This window comes from Oncorhynchus tshawytscha, linkage group LG33 (genome assembly GCF_018296145.1).
Source record: "Oncorhynchus tshawytscha isolate Ot180627B linkage group LG33, Otsh_v2.0, whole genome shotgun sequence".
In the NCBI taxonomy this organism is placed as follows: Eukaryota; Metazoa; Chordata; class Actinopteri; order Salmoniformes; family Salmonidae; genus Oncorhynchus; species Oncorhynchus tshawytscha.
Window position 1 is genome coordinate 17137707 of NC_056461.1, and position 24868 is coordinate 17162574.

The following is a 24868-nucleotide window of genomic DNA, read 5'->3' on the forward strand; positions in this document are numbered from 1 at the left end:
TATTTGTTACACTTACTCTAAAAATTGAGAATCAACAAGTGAGTTGAGAGAAATTATTTTTGTAATTTCTGTTTCAAATATTTTTATTAAACACACACAAGAATGGTGTATAGGTATACAAGACAGGTATACAATTCTTATCTAAACATAAAAGAGCATACAGGAACAACAAGACCCAGAGTTCTGGGTGCAGAACAAATAATACAAAACACGACATACAAAACAAGGACACGTAGAAAGAAAGAGGGAAGATTTCCCCCTACCCCCCTTATTCCCCCAAACCCTCCCTCTTATTCCCCCCCAACTGCTCGGGTGGCAGGGCCAGCACATGCTGCCCAAAGGTAGATTAAAATATTACAATTGAGAGTGCGTTAATAAGTACAAATTCACAGCGCCGACTCGTCCAAGTAGGAGAGGAAGGCTGCCAGATTTGATCAAATGTTGATAATTTATTGTTCAGAATATATCGAATTCTTTCTAAGTGTACAGTGTTTGCCAGTTCACTGAGCCATAATTTGGTAGAGGGCGCTTCCCTCCTTTTCCAAAACAACAAGATTTGTTTTTTTGCTGAGGTGAGACCGTACGAGATTAGTTGTTTTTGGGGGTTGGTTAATCCGTTTAGGGACTCAGATACTCCCAGGATTATCAGAAGCGGGTCTGGATCTATTGAAGTCTCCAAAACTTCAGAGAGGATCCCAAAAATTCCACACCAATAACCATGCAAGCTAGAGCATAGGGCAAAGCTGTGGAGTAGTGTACCCTGCGTAGCCTGACATTTATCACATGTAGGGGATGTGTCAGGAAATATCCTATGCAGTTTAGTTTTGGAATAGTGTAATCTGTGTAATACCTTGAATTGTATGAGACGATGTCTGGAATTAATGGAGCATGTGTGGATATACTCCAAGCTCTCTTCCCAGTCTGCCACCGAGATGTCAGTCCCTAGTATGCCCCTTCCTCCCATTTTGCCTTGATGGCATCTGTAGAAGGTGTGCTAACAGATTGAAAAGCATCATATAGACGCGCTATCAGTTTATCTGAGGTGGGGCATATTTTTATGCATCTGTCAAACATGGAAGGTTTAGCATTCCCAAATGTTGGGAGGTGTTTTCTAACGTAGTCTCTAATTTGTAGGTATCTGAAAAAATTACTTCTGGGAAGATTATGTTTCCCTCAGCATCTCAAAGGAAGCAAAGGTCCCCTCTATGTATAAATCCCCTATGGTACTTATCCCCAACTCTCCCCATCGCTCAAAGGTGTTATCAAGGTTAGAAGGGGCAAAGGAGGGATTCCTGGCGACAGGGAGCATGAATGACATTGGTCTAAGCTCAAAGTGGACTTTAATTTGCTTCCAGATTTGGACTGTGCTATGTATAATAGGATTGTTACAATAAAGTGACATCTCCAGGTTGACAGGCGACAAAATCACAGCGCCAATAGAGAAGGGGTGACACTCTTCACGTTCCATACTAAGCCAGCTGGATGCCGGAAGTACGTCGTCCAACAGAAACGTAACAACGCGGAGGTTAGCGGCCCAGTAATAAAATATAACATTTGGGAGAGACAATCCTCCTTCCATCTTGGATTTACAGAGGTGTTTTTTACCTATCCTGTGTGTTTTATAATCCCAGATGAAAGGATTGATAATTGAGTCCAGTTGTTTATGAAAGGATTTAGGTATGAGTACTGGGATGTTCAGCAGTTCTGGGAGGAAGACCATTTTAATGGCATTAATTCTTCCGAGCAGAGAAATTGGTAGAGTTCTCCAAAATAGTATGTTTGCTTTGAGTTTTTGTATCAGAGAGGGGAAATTCTCTTTAAATAGTAAAGAGTATTGTTTGGTAACTACAATTCCTAGGTAGGTAAATTCTTCTGAAGATAACTTAAATGGGAGATGTTCTAGCCAGGAGGTATTTTGCGACGGTATGGGCATTAATTCACTCTTGTTCCAATTTATTCTGTATCCCGAGAAGGTACCAAACAAATTGATCACATCAAGAATAGCTGGGATACTAGCCTGCGGTTCTGTTACATAGAGGAGGATGTCATCTGCGTATAGGGAGATCTTATTTAGGGTATCTTTAGTATTATAGCCGTGTATTGCTGCATGAGATCTAATCGTCTGAGCGAGCGGTTCGATAATTAGGGCGAAGAGCATAGGCGACAGCGCACAACCCTGCCTTGTCCCCCTATTGAGGTTAAATCGGGGCGAGAATGATTGGTTAGTGAGTATTCTGGCACAGGGGTTCCTATATAAAAGCTGGATCCAATTTATGAACCTATCTCCAATATTACATTTCTGTAGGACCTTGAATAGATAGGGCCACTCAACTTGGTCAAAGGCCTTTTCGGCATCAAGAGATATGACGGCAAGGTCCACGTTGGGTAACCTCTGAGAATACATAATATTGAAGAGGCGCCTGAGATTGAAGAATGAGTTTCTGTTAGGGATAAAGCCGGTCTGATCCGAATGGACCAATTTGCCAATTAAAGTGCTAAGCCTGTTAGCCAGAGTTTTTGCTAAAATCTTTTGGTCTGTATTAAGGAGAGATATTGGTCTGTATAACCCTACCTCTTCTGGATCTTTACCCTTCTTATGTATAACTGTAATTAACGCTTCGTCCAAAGTAGAAGGGAGAGCTCCATCCTCATTGGCCTGAACCAACATTTTGTGCAGGTAGGGAGAGAGCATGTTGCTGAATGTTTTATAGAATTCACCAGGGTATCCATCTGGGCCCGGGGTCTTGCCACTCTTTAGAGATTTAATTGTTTCTCGAATTTCATCAAGAGATATTTCCTTATTCAGGAAGTTAGAATCTTCCTGGTTCAGGGCAGGAAGATTACAGTCCTCCAAAAATGTTTGCATAATTAAGGGGTTAGGATCCGCTTTAGATGTATATAGAACCTCATAAAACTGCCGGAATCTGTCATTGATGTCTTTGGGGGAAGAGAGTAATTCCCCAGATGCAGATTTAACCCTGTGAATCATTCGGTCACTCACATTTTTTTGAAGTTGTCTGGCGAGTAATTTGTGTGGTTTGTCACCAAACTCAAAATATTTTTGCTTGGCATAGAGAAAAGATTTAGCAATTTTAGCTGAGAGAATCTGATTATATTCAAATTTTAAAGAGGTAATTTTTTTATGTTTCTCCATAGATGGGTGGCTAGCATTCTCCCTATCCAGTAAGTGAATTTGTCCCTCCAGTTCTTCCAGTTTTCCTCTGTTTTGCCTACTCCTGGCAGCCTGAAAGGAGATGATACAGCCTCTCAGATAAGCCTTCAGTGTTTCCCACAATAATGTTGGGGAGGTCTCTGTGTTGTCGTTGGTATCAAAGAAAAATGTAATTTGGTCTTTAAGATATTCACAGAATGTTGGTTCTGTGAGGAGCTGAGGATTCAACCTCCAGACCCTCTCGTTTGGTACAATGTCACCCAATCTCAGGGAGAAGGTGAGTGGACTGTGGTCCGAGATTATAATATCATGATACCTCACATTACAGGTATAGGGGAGTAGTCTAGCATCCAACAAAAAGTAGTCAATTCGAGTGTAAACCTTGTGAACATGAGAGTAAAAGGAGTATTCCCTACCCGTAGGGTTAGCGATCCTCCATATATCAAATAAGTTCAAATTTTTTATGTAGGTATTCAAGAATTTGCTTGAATAGGAGGTAGGGGTTCGCCGGGTAGAGGATCTATCCAAATATTGGTCTAGCACGGAGTTAAGGTCCCCTCCAATGACCAGGTTAGTATGGGAGATATCTGGAATCAGGGCAAGGACTCTTTTGAAAAAAGAGGGGTTGTCAATGTTTGGCCCATAGATATTTAGTAGAGTTACTGAGGTAGAGTGGATTTCTCCTATTACGATCACATACCGACCCTCTTTATCCGCAATAGTGGTTTTATGTAGAAAGGGAATTCCTTTCCGTACCAGAATCGCTGTGCCTCTCGTTTTGGCAGAGAAGTTAGAGTGATACACTTGCCCCACCCACCTACACTTAAGTCTGCTGTGAGAGTTATTCTTCAGATGGGTTTCTTGCAAAAATATAATATCAGACGAGAGTGCTTTCAAGTGGGCTAGGACCTTGCCCCTCTTAATTGGTTCGTTTAAACCCTTGACATTCCAGGAAGTGAATGTAAGCCCCGCCCTCCTCTCGTTTGTAGTTCCTATGGTGGCCTGCATACCATGTAACTTGATAAAAAGGTAAGAAAGCGCACCAAACCATCACGATCAGCATATGTAGCACCTACACCCGAGCAGTATCCAACCCTGCAAGCACCTTTACTTCCCACCCTGTACCCCTAATTTCCCCAACACTTACCCCCCCATCAACCCACATTTAACAGGCATGTACAAACAGGAGAAAAAAAAGGAAAAATAAAAATAATAAACACATTGTCTGGCCGATGCCAAAAAAGCACAGCGCGACCTCGAACAAGAGGTAAAGCAAAAATAAAATCTCAACTATACGTTCACCTCTCACTATCCTAGAACTTCTACTAACATATGAACTGAGGAGGCTCCCCCGAGTTAAGTGTTCAGTTAGCATCTAATAAACCTAAACGGAATAAGTTGCAACTTAAACATATTGCGCATTTAGCATCATCCTGGGTCAATCCCAGAGATAAGCAAGATACAGCCTCAAGATTATATTGCTAAGCACTGCCGGTCAAAAAATAAACCATCCGCAACCGACATAGTCAGCCGTACCTTTACATACTGTGGGTCAGGAGATCGGAACAAGGATTTGTTAAATTAATCGTTCCCCCCATAAAAAAACATGTTTAATAATAAATAAATAAAAATATATGCATACATATATACATACATACACATACATACACACATACACACATGTACACACATACATACATACATACATACACACATACACACATATACATATATATACATACACACACATACATACATACACACATATACATATATATACATACACACACATACACACATATACATACATTCACATACATACACACATATACATACATATATATACATACACACCTATATACATACATATACATGTATGCATACATACCCACACAAAAAAATCATATATAAAAATATATATTTAAAGAATATGTATATACATCCATATGCACATATACACATACACACATTCATACCCCAGAATAACAATCTACACTGATTTAAAATATACACATACATAATACTAAAATGCTAAGAGAAAATAGTAATAAAGTACAAATAGTAATTATATGTACGCACACCTACACAGACACAAGCACTGCAGAGGGCTGGTGGGACTCTAGTCGGGAGAGAGGCCCACGGCCAGACAAAGGCAGAACGGCACAAAACATCAACTTGCTAACCAGGTGTCTGCCCCCTCCCAACCATCACCCCCAGTCCCCCGCAAGCAATAAATAAATGGTATGGTAGTAAGAATAATGTAAGGATTGTAAAATAAATAACGAAACAAAACAAAAGTGGGGGAATACAAGTATATCCGTCCGAAGGTGTCAGTGATCAAACCTGGAAGTAAAAAATATGCATCGCTCTGAGCACAGCCGGGATGAAAGTGAATTTAACGTTAAATGAGAGCTCTGACCGCCATTCATTGGTCTGCTCAGCGTTTTACATGTTCGGTAGCCCTTGGTGAGCCCGTTAAATACGTTTTCACCCAGTATGGTATAGTATGGATTCGAGTCCTTGAGCAGACCCTAACACGCAATAACAAGGCACTCTAACCTGTACGGGGGATTGGTGTATATCCCCGGATAAACCACTCTGCATCCAAAACCGAGGAGAGCCAAATCTTCTCACCGGAAGGCGGGGTAATTCTTAGTCTTGCAGGGAAGAGTAAGGCTGGGCGAAGATGGAGTTTGTAGAGTTTGGTCATGACATCTCTGCAGTCGGCGCGATGCTTTGCCACATCGGGCGCATAATCCTCATAGACACGGAATAGATGCCCTTTATGTGACAGGTTGCCCCTCATTCGAGCTTCACAGAGGATAAGATCCTTGGTCTTGAAACTGTGACAACAGATGATTACTGGGCGAGGACGTTGGCCCGGTCCAGGCACTGGGACAAGGGAGCGCGGTCCAGCTGGGGATCCGAATCCAAAACATCCGATCCCATTGCATCCTTCAATAGCTTGGCGAAGAAGTCGGTGGGGCGAGAGCCCGCCTCTACCAGACCAACAACGCAAAGGTTATTACGTCTGGATCGGCCCTCCAGGTCCACCACTTTCACAGAAAGCCTCTGCACAGTATCCTGCAATGACGTGCATAGCTTCTCTAACTCGTCGATCCTACCAGCGTTGAATTCAGAAGCTTTCTCAAGGTCCACAATACTCTGGCCATGCGAAGCGACCGTTCGAATGATGCTCTCGATTTTGGTGTCCAGTTCAGCAATAGTGGCCTTAAGATCCTCAGCTATAGCAACACGTAGCTCCCCCAAAGCCCGGGTAAGTTCTGTAAGTGTCACGTTGTTGCATGTGCCTCCCGCCATGTCTGTCTCGTTGTTTAGTGGGGAGTAGGCCTCCGCTGTCGATTTATTGTCCTTTGGTCGCTTATTACTCGGCATTTTCATATAAAAAGTTACAATCTTGTATTAGAAAGAAACGTTTGTTGTAAAAAGTGCCATAAAGTAGGTTAAATTAGATTATTTCGCAAAAATTTGCAGGAGCCTCTCACGCACAGCCGTTCACTCCAACATGCTAGCTCCGCCCCATTATTTTTGTAATTTAGTTGCCTAATAATTCTGCACACTAATAGTTGCCTAATAATTCTGCACACTTATATATTTCCCTGAGAAAGACAAACTCACTTTTCCTTTGTTAAACATTCAGGTTTGAAGTTCAATAACATTTTGGATTGACTGAGAGCATTGTTCAATAATAAAAGGAATCCCGAAGAATACAATTTGCCTAATAATTGTGCACGCAGTGTATAGTACCAAGTAATTTTCGGGGGTATTATCATTGTATTATTGTTATTTTATTTTATTAATTTAAGGGGTAGATCAGCTTTAATATTGCAGATTGTGTCTTCTATCAATGTAATTGTCTGTGTCATTTTCAATCCCCCATATATTATTTGGTAAATATACTGAACAAAAATATAAATGCAACATGCAACAATTTTACTTAGTTACAGTTTTTAGAAGGAAATCAGTCAATTGAAATAAATTAATCAGGCCTTAATCTATGGACATCACATGAAATCAGGGGCGCAGCCATGGATGGTCTGCGGTTGTGAGGCCTGTTGGATGTACTGCCAAATACTCTAAACTACGTTGGATCTGGCTTATGGTAGATAAATGAACATTCAATTCTATGGTAAAAGCTCTGTTGGACATTCTTGCAGTCAGCATGCCAATTGCACGCTCCCTCAAATCTTCAGACATCTGAGGCATCGTGTTGTGTGTCAAATCTACACATTTTACAGTGGCCTTATATTGTCCCCAGCACAAGGTGCACCTGTTTAATGATCATGCTGTTTAATCAGCGTCTTGATATGCCACACATTTCAGGTGGATAGATTATCTTGGCAAAGGATAAATGTTCACTAACAGGGATGTAACAAATTTGTGGACAAAATTTGAGAGAAATACACTTTTTGTGCGTATGGAACATTTCTGGGATCTTATATTTCAGCTCCTAAAAAATGGGACCAACACTTTACATGTTGAGTTTATATTTTTGTTCAGTATATATATTTTTGATATATATTTTCCTTCTTTATTAATTTCCCCTAAGCCTATCATCCCTCCCCTAATTGGAGTAAACTAATGGACAACAATACTAAGGCTTCTATTTCCAGTTTATACCTACTATTTTACATTTTATGGACACAGTATATTTTACATGAGATATTTCGTAGCTATTACAGCGAAAACATGCCATGCGATTGTTTGAGGACGGCGCACCACATCAAAATATTTTTTCACCGGCACAGGTTTCATACATTCACAAATAGCGATTAAATATTCACTTACTTTTTGAAAATCTTCCTCTGGTTTGTCATCCAAAGGGTCCCAGCTCTAACATGTTTGTTAGAAAAAGTCATTCTTTATATCCCAAATAGTTGGCGCCATCGATTTGAGTAATCCACTCGTTCAACATGCAGAGAAAGGAATCCAAAAATCTACCCCTAAACTTTGTTTCAACAAGTCAAAATATGTTTCTATTTACTCCTCAGATACCCTAAAATGTAATCAAACTATAATATTTTGTTCGGAAAGATGTATGTTCAATAGGAAAGCGATGCGTAGCAGGTGCGTAATGTCTTCATGGTGCGGGCAATCATGAATTTCCAAGACTGTGTCCCTCTACTAAAACTGATATTTCTTATTTGTTTTTGAAGTTACAAGCCTGAAACCTTGAACACAGACTGTTGACAACCTGTGATAGCCAAAGGAATTGCATCCAGGGAGCAAATTTTTCTTTCTCTTGCAATTCTAAGAGGACGGTCTCTCGAAATAATTTATTCTGGTTGGTTTTCTTTGGATTTTCTGCTACCATATCTATTGTGTTATATTCTCCTACATTTAAAAACAATTCTACAAACTTCAAAGTGTTTTCTTACCAATTATATGCATATCCTGGCTTCAGGGCCTGAGCTACAGGCAGTTTACTTTGGGCACGTCATTCAGACAGGAAGTGGAGAAAAAGGGGGCCTAGCCCTAAGAATTTAAAGATAAATGTTTTTCTAAGAGTATTATTATATTATTGATTGATTGACTATGACTTTTCAAATCACCCAGCAGTGCTATTTACAGAGTTAGCTCCAGGTAAATGTTGTAATTCTTCAACCTGTGACCAAAAACAATCTACGTATGTGCAGTACCAAAACAAGTGATCTAATGATTCTTTCTCTCCGCAGCAAAATGTGCAGAGTTGGGATGGTTGTCTCCCCTATATATATAACATTCTATTGGTTGCAAGAATTTTGTATGATAATTTAAATTGAAAAACTCTAAGTTTTGATTCCGGCGTTGTTTTGTGCATCAGTTCATAAACCATGTGCCATGGAATTGGTACATCAAAAATATCTTCCCAACTATTTTACAACCTGTATGGCACAGCTGTCATTTTTTGGTCCTTAAATGAAACTGGTATACTTAAGCAATAAGGCACGAGAGGGTGTGGTATATGGCCAATATACCACGGCTAAGGGCTGTTCTTAGGCACGACGCATCACGGAGTGCCTGGACACAGCCCTTAGCCATGGTATATTGGCCATTTACCACAAATTCCTGAGGTGCCTTATTGCTATTATAAACTGGTTACCAACGTAATTAAGAGCAGTAAAAATGAATGTTTTGCCATACCGTGGTATACCCAGCTCTGATATACCACGGCTGTCAGCCAATCAGCATTCAGGGCTCTAACCACCCAGTTTATAATTGTGTATTTATCACATTTAAAAAACAAACAATTTTGGTCTTTAATGCAGGGCTGACAGACAAGTTCCTTACCTTCTCCACCTTCAACTTGCCTCTTCCATTTTTGCGGTAATGCTGTAATTAGTTAGTTTTGAATAGAGCAGACATTTCGATATATTTTTGTTAGCTGCATGTGTGACATAACTCCACCAGTCCTATTTATGATATAACCTATTATGGCTGCAATCCCGATATCGGGATTGATATGACAACTACCAGCGAAAATAGAGGGCACCAAATTCAAACCACAGAAATCTCATAATTACAATTCCTAAAACATACATGTTTCTGATATCATTCTAAAGCTATTCTCGTTGTTAATCCAACCAAAGTATCCGATTTCAAATAGGCTTTTCAGCGAAAGCACTACAAACGATTATGTTAGGTCTCCACCAAACCACAATAAGCACAGCCATTTTCCAGCAAAATATAGCATTCACCAAAACCAGAAACAAAGATAAAATTAATCACTAACCTAGAATTATCTTCATCAGGTGACACTCATAGGACTTCATGTTACACAATACATGCATGTTTTGTTTGATAAAGTTCATATTTATTTCAGAAAATCTGAGTTGAGTTTACATTGGCGTGTTAGATTCACTAGTTCCAAAAACATCAAGTGATTTTCCACATCGTTTCAACAGAAATACTCATCATAAATGTAGATGATACTACAAGTTATACACATGGAATTATAGATATACCTCTCCTTAATGCAACCGCTGTGTCAGATTTTAAAAAAAAGTTTCCCGAAAAAGCAACCCATGCAATAATCTGAGACGGGCTTCAGAACAGTAGCCAAATTAGCCTCCATGTTGGAGTTAACAGAAACCAGAAAATACATGATAAATATTTCCTTACCTTTGATGAACTTAATCAGAATGCAGTCCTAGAAATCCCAGGTCCACAATAAATGCTTGATTTGTTCTAAAATGTCTGTTGTTTATGTCCAGTTAGCTACTTTGGTTAGCGCGTTTGGTAAACAATTCCAAAGTCACAAAGCGCGTCCACTATAACGTGACGAAATGTCCAAAAGTTCCGTAACAGTCAGTAGAAACATGTCAAACGATGTCCTGAATCAATCTTTAGAATGTTGTTTACATATATCTTGAATAACGTTCCAACCGGAGAATTGGAATGACTTCAGATGAGCGATGGAACGCAGGTCCTTCATCTGTGAACGTGCCTGGTGAAAGCATGGTCCACTCATGGCTGTGGTGACTATTTCCTGTGTCAATTGACCTCCCTTCACATTAGAGTCAACAGACAAAGTTATATTGACTGCTGACATCTAGTGGAATGCGTAGGAAGTGAAAACTCATCCATTTCTCGCTGTAATTTCAATGAGACCTTGGTTGAAAATCTGCCACCTCCAGAAAAAAACAGGAAGTGGAATTTCTCAGCTTTTTGCCTGCTATATGAGTTCTGTTGTACTCACAGACATAATTCAAACAGTTTTAGAAACTTCAGAGTGTTTGCCATCCAATACTAATAATGATATGCAAATATTAGCAACTATTGACTGAGGAGCAGGCCATTTGATATGGGCACCTTTCATCCAAACTACTCAATACTGCCCCTGCAGCCATAAAAATATAATTTACAAAGATTATACCGTAAAAAAAAATATATATAATATACACTGCTCCAAAAAAATAAAGGGAACACTAAAATAACACCCTAGATCTGAATGAATGAAATATTCTTATTAAATACTTTTTTTATATAGTTGAATGTGCTGACAACAAAATCACACAAAAATGATCAATGAAAATCAAATTTATCAACCCATGGAGGTCTGGATTTGGAGTCACACTCAAAATTAAAGTGGAAAACCAAACTACATGCTGATCCAACTTTGATGTAATGTCCTTAAAACAAGTCAAAATGAGGCTCAGTAGTGTGTGTGGCCTCCACGTGCCAGTATGGCCTCCCCACAATGCCTGGGCATGCTCCTGATGAGGTGGCGGATGGTCTCCTGAGGGATCTCCTCCCAGATCTGGACTAAAGCATCCGCCAACTCCTGGACAGTCTGGGGTGCAACGTGGCATTGGTGGATGGAGCGAGACATGATGTCCCAGATGTGCTCAATTGGATTCAGGTCTGGGGAACGGGCGGGCCAGTCCATAGCGTCAATGCCTTCCTCTTGCAGGAACTGCTGACACACTCCAGCCACATGAGGTCTAGCATTGTCTTGCATTAGGAGGAACCCAGGGCCAACCGCACCAGCATATGGTCTAACAAGGGGTCTGAGGATCTCATCTCGGTACCTAATGGCAGTCAGGCTACCTCTGGCGAGCACATGGAGGGCTGTGCGGCCCGCCAAAGAAATGCCACCCCACACCATGACTGACCCACCGCCAAACCGGTCATGCTGGAGGATGTTGCAGGCAGCAGAACGTTCTCCACGGCGTCTCCAGACTCATGTGCTCAGTGAACCTGCTTTCATCTGTGAAGATGCACCTGTACTGACCTCGCCTTCTGGATGATAGCGGGGTGAACAGGCAGTGGCTTGGGTGGTTGTTGTCCTTGATGATGTTTATGGCCTTGCTGTGACATCGGGTGGTGTAGGTGTCCTGGAGGGCAGGTAGTTTGCCCCCAGTGATGCGTTGTGCAGACCTCACTACCCTCTGGAGAGCCTTATGGTTGTGGGCGGAGCAGTTGCCGTACCAGGCGGTGATACAGCCCGACAGGATGCTCTCGATTGTGCATCTGTAGAAGTTTGTGAGTGCTTTTGGTGACAAGCCGAATTTCTTCAGCCTCCTGAGGTTGAAGAGGCGCTGCTGCGCCTTCTTCACGATGCTGTCTGTGTGGTTGGACCAAATGCCGAGCTGTAGTCGATGAACAGCATTCTCACATAGGTATTCCTCTTGTCCAGATGGGTTAGGGCAGTGTGCAGTGTGGTTGAGATTGCATCGTCTGTGGACCTATTTGGGTGGTAAGCAAATTGGAGTGGGTCTAGGGTGTCAGGTAGGGTGGAGGTGATATGGTCCTTGACTAGTCTCTCAAAGCACTTCATGATGACGGAAGTGAGTGCTACGGGGCGGTAGTCATTTAGCTCAGTTACCTTAGCTTTCTTGGGAACAGGAACAATGGTGGCCCTCTTGAAGCATGTGGGAACAACAGACTGGGATAGGGATTGATTGAATATGGAGTCTGTTTCTGACTGTTTGAGCAGACACATGCACATTTGTGGCCTGCTGGAGGTCATTTTGCAGGGCTCTGGCAGTGCTCGTCCTGCACCTCCTTGCACAAAGGTGGAGGTAGCGGTCCTGCTGCTGGGTTGTTGCCCTCCTACGGCCTCCTCCACGTCTCCTGATGTACTGGCCTGTCTCCTGGTAGCGCCTCCATGCTCTGGACACTACGCTGACAGACACAGCAAACCTTCTTGCCACAGCTCGCATTGATGTGCCATCCTGGATGAGCTGCACTACCTGAGCCACTTGTGTGGGTTGTAGAGTCCGTCTCATGCTACCACTAGAGTGAAAGCACCGCCAGCATTCAAAAGTGACCAAAACATCAGCCAGGAAGCATAATAGGAACTGAGAAGTGGTCTGTGGTCACCACCTGCAGAACCACTCCTTTATTGGGGGTGTCTTGCTATATAATTTCCACCTGTTGTCTATTCCATTTGCACAACAGCATGTGAAATTTATTGTCAATCAGTGTTGCTTCCTAAGTGGACAGTTTGATTTCACAGAAGTGTGATTGACTTGGAGTTACATTGTGTTGTTTAAGTGTTCCCTTTATTTTTTTGAGCAGTGTATTTGAGTTAAACCAAAATATTTGTTGTAATATTTGTTCTCTTTTCTGGTCGATTAAACTGAAATAGCAACCAACTTTCTATGGCTTGTTTTAAAAATAACGATATTTTGGAGATGATTTCATTTTCAAATAACCTAAAGTGAGAGGTTATAATAAGAATAAAGGGGAAAAGGCCGTTCTTGAACACGGGGTGAGCCATTCTTACTAATCTGGTAGAGAACCAGTTTGAATTTAAGTATATTTTTTAATTTTTTAAATCATTTCTGCCCTCCGAATTCATATTCATTATATAAATAGGCCCGTTTCCTTTTGTCTGGCTTACGTTCTAAATAAAATGGCATATATTTTGCTGATATAATTTTTAAAAGTAATTAGGTGTAGGCAGGGCCATAAGTCATTAGGTGTAGGCAGGGCCATAAGCTAATAGGTAAACTGGAAAATGCCTAAAGAGTTAATCAGTGTGATTTTTCACAAATAGACGGGTATTTTCCTTTCCATGTTACAGAGTTAGCTCCAGGTAAATGTTGTAATTCTTCAACCTGTGACCAAAAATAAGAGCTTACCTGTTTTGTTAACTTTCTATTCAAATGTATTGTAGTGAGAATCTCTTTCTGCCACGATATGAATATCTAGCATGTCCACTTCACCGTCAGATCATTTTATTGGTAAACTACACAGTAATATAAAAGTTGTATTTGTTAGCAATTGAATGTGTAATATGGTAGATGCACTTATCATAATTTGATTGTATTCCAGAGAGGATAGAAAAGTTATCTAGATCCTCTGAGGCTGTGAAGGGATCCAAATTGTTTAGTCATTTGTTTATACACATACTTTCTATTGATGGGTAGCTGTCCCACACCCTGACTCCTAAACTTCATGTTTGAAAATAAAGCAATTAATGATTTGTGTCATTTTTGTAATATTATTATTTCAATAGAACATCTTGAGTTGTTCTATTACTACATTCAAAGATACTGATCTAATTGGTAGTTTTGTTAATTTTTAAACATCTTTCTCTAAATAATGATGTCCAACCTTTTGAAGTCACTACCAAAACACACACATTAAAGTCACATCCTTACAAATATCACCAGGTGATGGAATTGGACCCCTCTCCGCAATGGCCACATGGTGAGTAGTCTGTCTGCACCATGCTCTACCAACTAAAATACAGAGGACCACAGTGTGGGTAGTGGACAGGAAAAAGTGTATTGAGATTCATAGCCAGCAGGGGGGCCCCAACCCTCCAGAGCCCAAACATTGAAATCTATTTGTCCAAAACATAGATGTCTTTAATGTACTCTAGGATACTCTACTGTACTGTACAGTGGTCTACTGTACTGTACTGTGCTCTACTGTACTGTACCCTACTTTAATGTACTCTACTGTACTGTACTTTACTCTACTGCACTGTACTATGAGCTACTGTACTGTACTTTACTGTACCCTACTCTACTGTACCCTACTCTACTGTACTATACTGTACTGTACTGTGATTTACTCTACTTGAGTTTCTTACCGTTGAAGAAAGGAAGCCCTCAATGGCAATGTCTATACTAAAACCATTGCTATACTAAAACCATGCTACACAAAGATAAATAACAAAAAAACAATCAAAACTAATCCAGTCAAATAGTTAGATTTATTGCAGCTGTTGCTGAAATGGTTGTTCCAGTTTAAATGGTTTAGGTAGTCTTTTTGTCAATTTACCTGACCCTGACAGTCATTCTGAATACAGATTAATAAAAATTCCAACAGTTGGATATCCTAACTTTGGCTGGATTCCAATAACAATTACACATCACTTTGCAAGCCAGCACAATGTGACTTGCAAGCCTGATGTAGCCTGTAAACCAGGAGTTTCCTAACACCACTGTGTTAGCGTAAACCTAGGCCAACAAAGTGAGGCCTTAGGATATACCTGTATATATTGTTTTGTCATAGAGTTTAATTTTATTGATGGCAATCACCTAGATACTCACTTTGCGAAAGTCACAGGCTTTACAAAAGAAAGAATTTAAAATACTTTTGTCTGTCACTAACAAATACAGTCATGGGTTGTAAACGCTACAATTCACTCGAAAAGAAAAGGCACCCAGGGAAATATAGCTTTACAAACTACAGCGTTAAAACAAACAACACGACAAAATTATTAAGGAGAAGGAGAATAATGGCTTTGCTCCAAATGGTACCCCGTTCCCTATTTAGCCCTGGGTCAAATGTACTGCAATATGTAGGCAATAATGTGCTATTTGGGATTATAACCTATGGTTTGGTCTGAAAGTCTGGTATGAAAACTGTGAACTAATGAGTATCAGGGTTGTTAGAGCATAGATATTATATATATATGTGCTATACACACCACATGCACGCACTTGCACACATACACATACACACGCACACACACACACACACACACAACCAAACACACTGCACAAATACTGCATAATCACATCTTTAATTTCTCTCTCATCTTATTCTCTGTAACCAGGCTTTCCAGTAAAGAACACGGTAGTAATTGTGTTTTCCCTGGTAGAGACATACTGTACGCCCAGGGTGACAGCATCAAGAAGATTTACTTCTTTAGTCAATGATGCAGGTAATTGAAAACTTGTCTGTATCATAGCCTAAGAGTCTATTGGCACACCTGTGTGTCAGTCTAAGTAATATAATAACAATCTGCCAGTTTAACATAGACATATCAGGTTTTTTGCTCTACGACCCCCACAAGTGTCACGAGACTCATCAGAAGGTAACCCATACAAACTATTAGAAGTATGGAGGTAGTTTTGTGCCAACAAGAATAAGGGGGTAAATATGTGTCCAAAGAAGGAAAAATATTTTATATATTATATTTTTCTCATATCACCTAGATATAGGACAGACACTTTAAAACCTTATTCCTTATGATTTATTTTTTGACTGTCTTTTTTGCCACTTATGAATGTGTTAGTATAGCCCAAATTCAATATTCTGTCAGTTTCTAAATGTAAAATGTAAAATCAAATAGCTAAATAATCCATGGTATGACCATCTTTAATCAATTCCATATGTTAGCTTAGTACCCCCACAACGGCTTTGACTTTTAGAGGCTAAAGCACATCACACCTTGCACACAGTGTTGGAGTGGTGCCTGGAGAAGTGGGTATACTCTAATACTGCTCAAAATTTCCCAAACGGCCCGCCCAGCGAAAGAAAAGTGCCCTGTCTGAAAAATGATATGTAAAAAAGTGACATGTCCCCTCTACCACTGACTGTCAAAAACGGCTGATGCACAACCAAATGTAATTTATTTAACCTTTATTTAACTAGAAAATCATTTAAGAACAAATTCTTATTTACAATGACGGCCTACATACTTAGACTTGAGTATTTCAACAACTCTTCTCTTCCAACTTGTTAGGCAATCATATGTACCTACGTGGAAAGGATGGCCAGCCACACAGGTGGGTGATTTTTACTAAGGAGGAGAAGGAGGCCGTGCTGACCGAGATGCATGCTGGCCCTTTCGGAGTGAAGCGCATGATTGCCAAAATCAAGCTACACTTCTTCTGACAGGGAATTGTCTAGGAGGTGGACGGTGAGACGGTGAAGACTGTGGCGCAGGAGTTGAAGCCCATCAAAGTTGTTTCACCATGGCACATGATCAGTAAGTGTCCCAATTCAAATTTTGCACTGATAAGTTGTTTTGTAATGGTTACTTTATTTGACCACAGCAGAGTTCAAGGAGGTATGTGAGTGTGTGTCTCAGTATCCTTACAAATATGAAAATATGCATACTGTATGACACAGATATAGGTAAGAATAAAGTAATCTTCTCTCTAACACTTTAAATGTTAGGGATGGACCTCATCGGACCCTTCACGAAATCCAGGAATGGCAGGAGAAGGAGGCCGTGTCAGACACAGCTGGTGTCTTCCAAGGCGATGGTGAACATCTTCAACACCCACGGTTCTCCTGAGGTCATCTTGAGTGACCGAAGTCATGAACGCTGGAACAATGTACTGATGTTATATTCTGTCAACAATGGTTTGTTTATTTTTTACAATTTGTTTTTGTTTTTCCATGGTACATAATCAGACATATTTTAATATATTACATTGTCAATAGATATTGCTTTCCTACCCCCTCCTCCAGGTTTGGTGGATGGACCAACAAGACTGCCAAGGGCAAATCCCTTGACTGGTACCAGGAATGGTGGGAGAACAAATTGAAAGGTAATTCTCTTTGCACACAACAGCAGCAAATCAGCAGCAAATTAGCAGCAAATCAGCTGATGTTCAAATCAAATCAAATGTATTTATATAGCCCTTTATATAGCCCTTCTTAGATCAGCTGATATCTCAAAGTGCTGTACAGAAACCCAGCCTAAAACCCCAAACAGCAAGCAATGCAGGTGTAGAAGCACGGTGGCTAGGAAAAACTCCCTAGAAAGGCTAAAACCTAGGAAGAAACCTAGAGAGGAACCAGGCTATGAGGGGTGGCCAGTCCTCTTCTGGCTGTGACGAGTGGAGATTATAACAGAACATGGCCAAGATCTTCAAATGTTCATAAATGATCAGCAGGGTCAAATAATTATAATAACAGTAATTGTCGAGGGTGCAACAGGACAGCACCTCAGGAGTAAATGTCAGTTGGCTTTTCATGGCCGATCATTGAGAGTTTCTCTACCGCTCCTGATGTCTCTAGAGAGTTGAAAACAGCAGGTCTGGGACAGGTAGCACGTCCGGTGAACAGGTCAGGGTTCCATAGCCGCAGGCAGAACAGTTGAAACTGGAGCAGCATCACGGCCAGGTGGACTGGGGACAGCAAGAAGTCATCATGTCAGGTAGTCCTAATGCATGGTCCTAGGGCTCAGGTCCTCCGAGAGAGAGAAAGGAACGAAGAGAGAATGAGAGAATTAGAGAGAGCATACTTAAATTCACACAGGACACCGGATAAGACAGGAGAAATACTCCAGATATAACAGACTGACCCTAGCCCCCCGACACAAACTACTGCAGCATAAATACTGGAGGCTGAGACAGGAAGGGTCAGGAGACACTGTGGCCCCATCCGATGATACCCCCGGAAAGGGCCAAACAGGCAGGACCCCACCCACTTTGCCAAAGCACAGCCCCCACACCACTAGAGGGATACCTTCAACCACCAACTTACCATCCTGAGACAAGGCCGAGTATAGACCACAAAGATCTCCGCCACGGCACAACCCAAGGGGGGGCGCCAACCCAGACAGGAAGACCACTCAAGTGATGCACCCCTCATAGGGACGGCATGGAAGAGCACCAGTAAGCCAGTGACTCAGCCCTGTAATAGGGTTAGAGGCAGAGAATCCCAGTAGAGAGAGGGGAACCGGCCAGGCAGAGACAGCAAGGGCGGTTCGTTGCTCCAGGGCCTTTCCGTTCACCTTCACACTCCTGGGCCAGACTACACTCAATCATAGGACCTACTGAAGAGATGAGTCTTCAGTAAAGACTTAAATGTTGAGACAGAGTCTGCGTCTCTCACATGGGTAGGCAGACCATTCCATAAAAATGGACCTCTATAGGAGAAAGCCCTGCCTCCAGCTGTTTGCTTAGAAATTCTAGGGACAATTAGGAGGCCTGCGTCTTGTGACCGTAGTGTACGTGTAGGTATGTACGGCAAGACCAAATCGGAAAGATAGGTTGGAGCAATCCCATGTAATGCTTTGTAGGTTAGCAGTAAAACCTTGAAATCAGCCCTTGCCTTAACAGGAAGCCAGTGTAGGGAGGCTAGCACTGGAGTAATATGATATTTTTGGGGGGGTTCTAGTCAGGTTTCTAGCAGCCGTATTTAGCACTAACTGAAGTTTATTTAATGCTTTATCCGGGTAGCTGGAAAGTAGAGCATTGCAGTAGTCTAACCTAGAAGAATCAAAAGCATGGATACATTTTTCTGCATAATTTTTTAACAGAAAATTTCTGTTTTGCAATGTTACGTAGATGGAAAAAAGCTGTCTTTGAAACAGTCTTGATATGTTCGTCAAAAGAATGTTCAGGGTCCAGAGTAACGCCGAGGTCCATCACAGTTTTATTTGTGAAGACTGTACAACCATCAAGATTAATTGTTAGATTCAACAGGAGATCTCCTTGTTTCTTGGGGCCTAGAACAAGCATCTCTGTTTTGTCCGAGTTTAAAAGTAGAAAGTTTGCAGCCATCCACTTCCTTATGTTCTCCCAATGCTAAAGGGTGGAGATCCCTCAGATGCTAATAGCTATCGTCCTATCTCCAAACTCACTATCCTGGCCAAAGTCTATGAATCCCTAGTGAACTCACAGGTAAAAAAACTTCTTAATTGAAAAGAACATACTGAGCTAGGTTCAGTCTGGCTTTAGATCGGAGCACAGCACCACAACTGCAACTATGGCAGTGGCAAATTACATCATAAATGCACTTGATAAAAAGCAACATTTTGCTGCTCTGTTTGTTGATTTATCAAAGGCTTTTGATTCAGTTGACCATGAATTGTTGCTAGCTAGACTCAGTAGCATTAGTCTCAGTGAAGGGGCAGTAAATTGGTTTAGGGACTATCTTCCTGAAAGAATACAATGTGTATATATTGACAATCACAAGTCTAGCTCTCTTGAGATTAATAGAGGTGTGCCCCAAGGTTCTATTTTAGCTCCTGTGTTGTTCTCCATTTGTATTAAATATCTGGGAAATGGGATGCAGCCAGCAAAATTGCATCTATATGCAGATGCTACAGTCATATACTAATGTGCTCCTTCTCTGGTTCAGGCGGTTGAAGAGCTCCAGACTGCTTTTCAGTCACTGCAGGCCTCCCTTTATGGCCTCAAACTGGTCTTGAATGTACATAAATCATGACCTTTACCAGAGCATGCACTCAGCCAGAGAAGGTTAGCATTGTCACATCTGGTGGCTTATCCATTGAAAAAGTGTCATCCTACAAATACCTACAGTTGAAGTCGGAAGATTACAAACACCTTAGCCAAATACATTTAAACTTTTTCACAATTCCTGATATTTAATCCAAGTACAAATTCCCTGTTTTAGGTCAGTTAGGATCACCACTTTAATTTAAGAACGGGAAATGTCAGAATAATAGTAGAGAGAATGATTTATTTCAGTTTATATTTCTTTCATCACAGTCCCAGTGGGTCAGAAGTTAACATACACTCAATTAATACTTGGAAGCGTTGCCTTTAAATTGTTTAACTTGGGTCAAACCATGCACAAGCTTCACACGGTAATTTTGGTCCATTCCTCCTGACAGAGATGGTGTAACTGAGTCAGATTTGTAGGCCTCCTTGACAGCCAGACAAGCCAGTATATGAATAAAATGAATTTACATATGAATGGTATGGAAATTAGTAACTTTAATGTGTCAAGCAGATTACACGTTTTCTTTGCCATTTCTGAAAAATAGTAACGTTTAAGACATGGATTTCATGTTGTAATGTTAACAAGTTACCCAAAAGTAGTTTGAAGTAATGTTTTCATTTGATTAACTAAACATAACAGCGAAATTGTCACTGAAATCAGGCTTGTTTGCATAGCGATGATGAAAATAACATAAATTAGGCTGTAATGATCTCCAAATTTCTAATCATTAGGTCATCACACCATTGATATAGCAACAGACGCTAATAGTTAATTGAATCCCATTGTAATGCAGAGGTGGACACTTTTAGGTCAGGGGACATTATTTGGGATGACAGGCCCCCTAATCGCTGGGGCCCGTAAGTGACCACTTATGTTGCTTATGCTTGGAGCCGGCCTTGTCATACAAGTTCAGTATGTTTGAGCATGCCTTTCCTCCTCTCTCAATGATCAAACACACAGCAGGGCAGTGATTGACTAGTTAATAATGGTCGTCTATTAAAAACTTCTTGTGGTTTAGATCCCGCTAACGGGATCGATATGACAGCCAGTGAAAGCGCAGGGTGCCAAATTCAAAACAACAGAAATCTCATAATCAAAATTCCTCAAACATAGAAGTATTTTACACAATTTTTAAGATAAACTTGGTTTTAATCCCACCACAGACCACCACAGACCACCACAGACGAAAGCACACCAAACGATTATGTTAGGTCTGCACCTAGTCACAGAAACACACAGCCATGTTTACAGCCAAAGAGAGGAGTCACAAAAAGCAGAAATAGAGATAAAATGAATCACTAACCTTTGATGATCTTCATCAGATTATGTTACACCCCTGAAAACAGGGGAGAAATAATCACGAGATTACTGTGTTGTTTTCTCAATTCAACTTTTAGTTCAATCATTCAATCATCATCATCATTCAATCAACAAAAGTAACACATTCCAAAACAACAGAAAACCCATTATACAAATAACACAGCAAAATATCTTATTAACAACGCACATGTTCATTCACAATCGACATAAAATGGTAGCTACTCTCAGTACGATGCTATTCTTCGTACAACCGAGCAGGGCTAATATTACTCTCTGCAAACTTAACTCTAACTTCCTCAAGATGTTACTAAGACACACCTTAAACACTCTTGACATGTTAGCGAGTTATTACATTTAAATTACTCTTTTTTATCATCAATAACGTACCTGAAAACAGGGGAGAAATAATCACGAGAGTGATACGGTGTTGTTTTCTCAATTCAACTTTTAGTTCAATGAGAAAAGACCGCGATTTTCCCAGGAATATGGGTGGAGACCAGAGCAATCGATCTCCGGCTCATAGATTAAAAGCATTTCGTAGATCACAGATGAACACTTTTAGGCACCACAAAATAAAGTAATCAATATAATGTTTACACATTACTCTCACAATTTGTACCCCTTGTACGCTTGACGGATTTGAACTTTAACACAATTATATGAATGTTATCAATCTCTATCAACTAATACTGAATGCATGATCTTTTTAACCTTAGTTTTAAGATCCTCACATACTATGAACTTACTAATACTTTTTAATGCATAACAGGCTATGAATATTTCCTTTAACCTGTCACAATTACACTCATAGGACTTCATGTTACACAATACACGTGTGTTTTGTTCAATAAAGTTCATATTTATATCCCAAAATCTCAGTTTACATTGGCGCGTTACGTTCAGTAATATTTTGCTTCCAAAACATCCGGTGATTTTGCAGAGAGCCACATCAATTTACAGAAATACTCATAATAAACATTGATAAAAGATACAACTGTTATAAGCATGGAACTTTAGATAAACTTCTCCTTAATGCAACCGCTGTGTCAGATTTAAAAAAGGCTTTAACAAAAAAGCACACCATGCAATAATCTGAGTACAGCGCTCAGACAACAAAACAAGCCATACAGATGTCTGCCATGTTGAGGAGTCAACAAAGTCAGAAATAGCATTATAAATATTCACTTACATTTGATGATCTTCATCAGAATGCACTCCCAGGAATCCCAGTTCCACAATAAATGTTTGATTTGTTCGATAAAGTCCATAATTTATGTCCAAATACCTCCTTTTTGTTTGCGTGTTTAGTACAGAATCCAAACGCACGACACGTGGGCAAGTCCAGGTGAAAGTTCAAACGAAAAGTCATATTACAGTTCTTAGAAACATGTCAAAGAAAGTATAGAATCAATCTTTATGATGTTTTTATCATACATCTTCAATAATGTTCCAGCCCGAGAATTCCTTTGTCTGTAGAAATGCAATGGAACGCAAGCTAACTCTCACATGAGCGCGCGTGATCAGCTCATGCCACTCTCTCTGGCAGACCTCTGACTCATTCAGCTCCCATTCCCCCCTCCTCCACAGTAGAAGCATCAAACAAGGTTCTAAAGACTGTTGACATCTAGTGGAAGCCTTAGGAAGTGCAATATGACCCCATAGACACTGTATATTCGATAGGCAAAGAGTTGAAAAACTACAAACCTCAGATTTCCCACTTCCTGGTTAGATTTTTTCTCAGGTTTTTGTCTGCCCTATGAGTTATGTTGTACTCACAGACATCATTCAAACAGTTTTAGAAACTTCAGAGTGTTTTCTATCCGAATCTACTAATAATATGCATATATTTGCAACTGAGCCTGAGTATCAGGCAGTTTACTCTGGGCACCTTATTCATCCAAGCTACTCAATACTGCCCCCTTCGGTTAGGGACTGAGGATGAAGCATTTGACATGGATTTGTGTTCCATGAACCACATGGTGCCATCTTCCTCTGTAATGTTCAGTAAAGACCTCCTGCATTCATGTGCTGACCATGTAATGGCTTGCACTTCCATGTGCAGGCATCTTGGTTAGAGAACACAGCACCTGGGTTCAAATATTATTAACATCTTTGAAATACTTTGAGCGTTTGCTTTGCCAAAAGATTAGTATTTCAGCCCATATTCCTAGCACACAATGACTACATCGAGTTTGTGACTCTACAAACTTATTGGATGCATTTGCTGTTCGTTTTGGTTGTTTCAGATGATTTTGGGCCCAAACGAAATGAATGGTAAATAATGTATTGTGTAATTTTGTAGTCACGTTTATTGTGAATAAGAATAGAATATGTTTCTAAACACCTCTACATTAATGCGGATGCTATAGGGGTGTGCCGATCTCGTAATAATATCCGTTTAATTACACTTGATACTCGGATTTACTGGTGAACGGCAAACCCGGAAGTGTGCTTTAAATGTCGGAAAGCCTAAACCTTTAATCTGCATTACTACGCTCAGAGTGCATCGCAGTGCGAATCATTATGTTCCTTCACTCATTCACAAACATTGCTCAAAGTTAAACGACCCTGACAGATGAAAATGCAAATTAGGGCCATTTACTTACTTAGTCCTATTCAATTATCAAAGAAATAGGCTAATAAATACCCTAATGCATGGCTGGCTACTACGGCCTGAATTTATTACAGACATTAGATGAAGGTAGGCTAATTCGCTTGCCAAATGTTGTGACTCTTATGTCACAACATTTGTACAATCACAATAAACTATCTGCATTTATAATTAGATGTTACAATGATCTGTTGCTCGTTAAACATTCTTGGCCTTGAATAAATAATAATAGCAAGACGCATGGGCTTGGCTCACGACATAACGACAGACATCATCAGCAATGGAGTAATTATACGGACAGACATAGTAGGCCTACTAAACAATGCCAAGTAGACAGACAAAAACAACCATACGGCATCAGCAAAGTCTACAGAAAATAACTAGATTGAACAACGACTAGCTACGGATTCATACATGATGTTTGGAGAAGGCAAGATTTATGCCCTGAGACGATTGACTCTGAATGAGTGAAACAAAATGACACAATACATTATTTACCATTCACAAAATAATCTGAAACACAACCAAAACGAACTGCAAATGCATCCAACAAATGTGGAGATTCACAAGCTTGATGTAGTCATTGCGTTCTAGGAATGTGGGACCAAGTACTAAACTTTTCTTCTTATTTATAAGAATCTTTAGGGGTGTAAATACTTTTGACACCTACCTTCTTGAGAAAAAACATCTCTTTCTCTGAGCAATTGTAAAATAATATAATCCCCCCCACCCAAAAAAGAAATGTGTATACAATATAGCTCAGTATTTTAATTGTTTATTCTATACAGTCATTATTGCTCATCTTTAAGTCAATCTCGACAAACAGAAATACATCCCTTCCTACCTTCTAGGCTTACCAAGTGTTGAAGGCC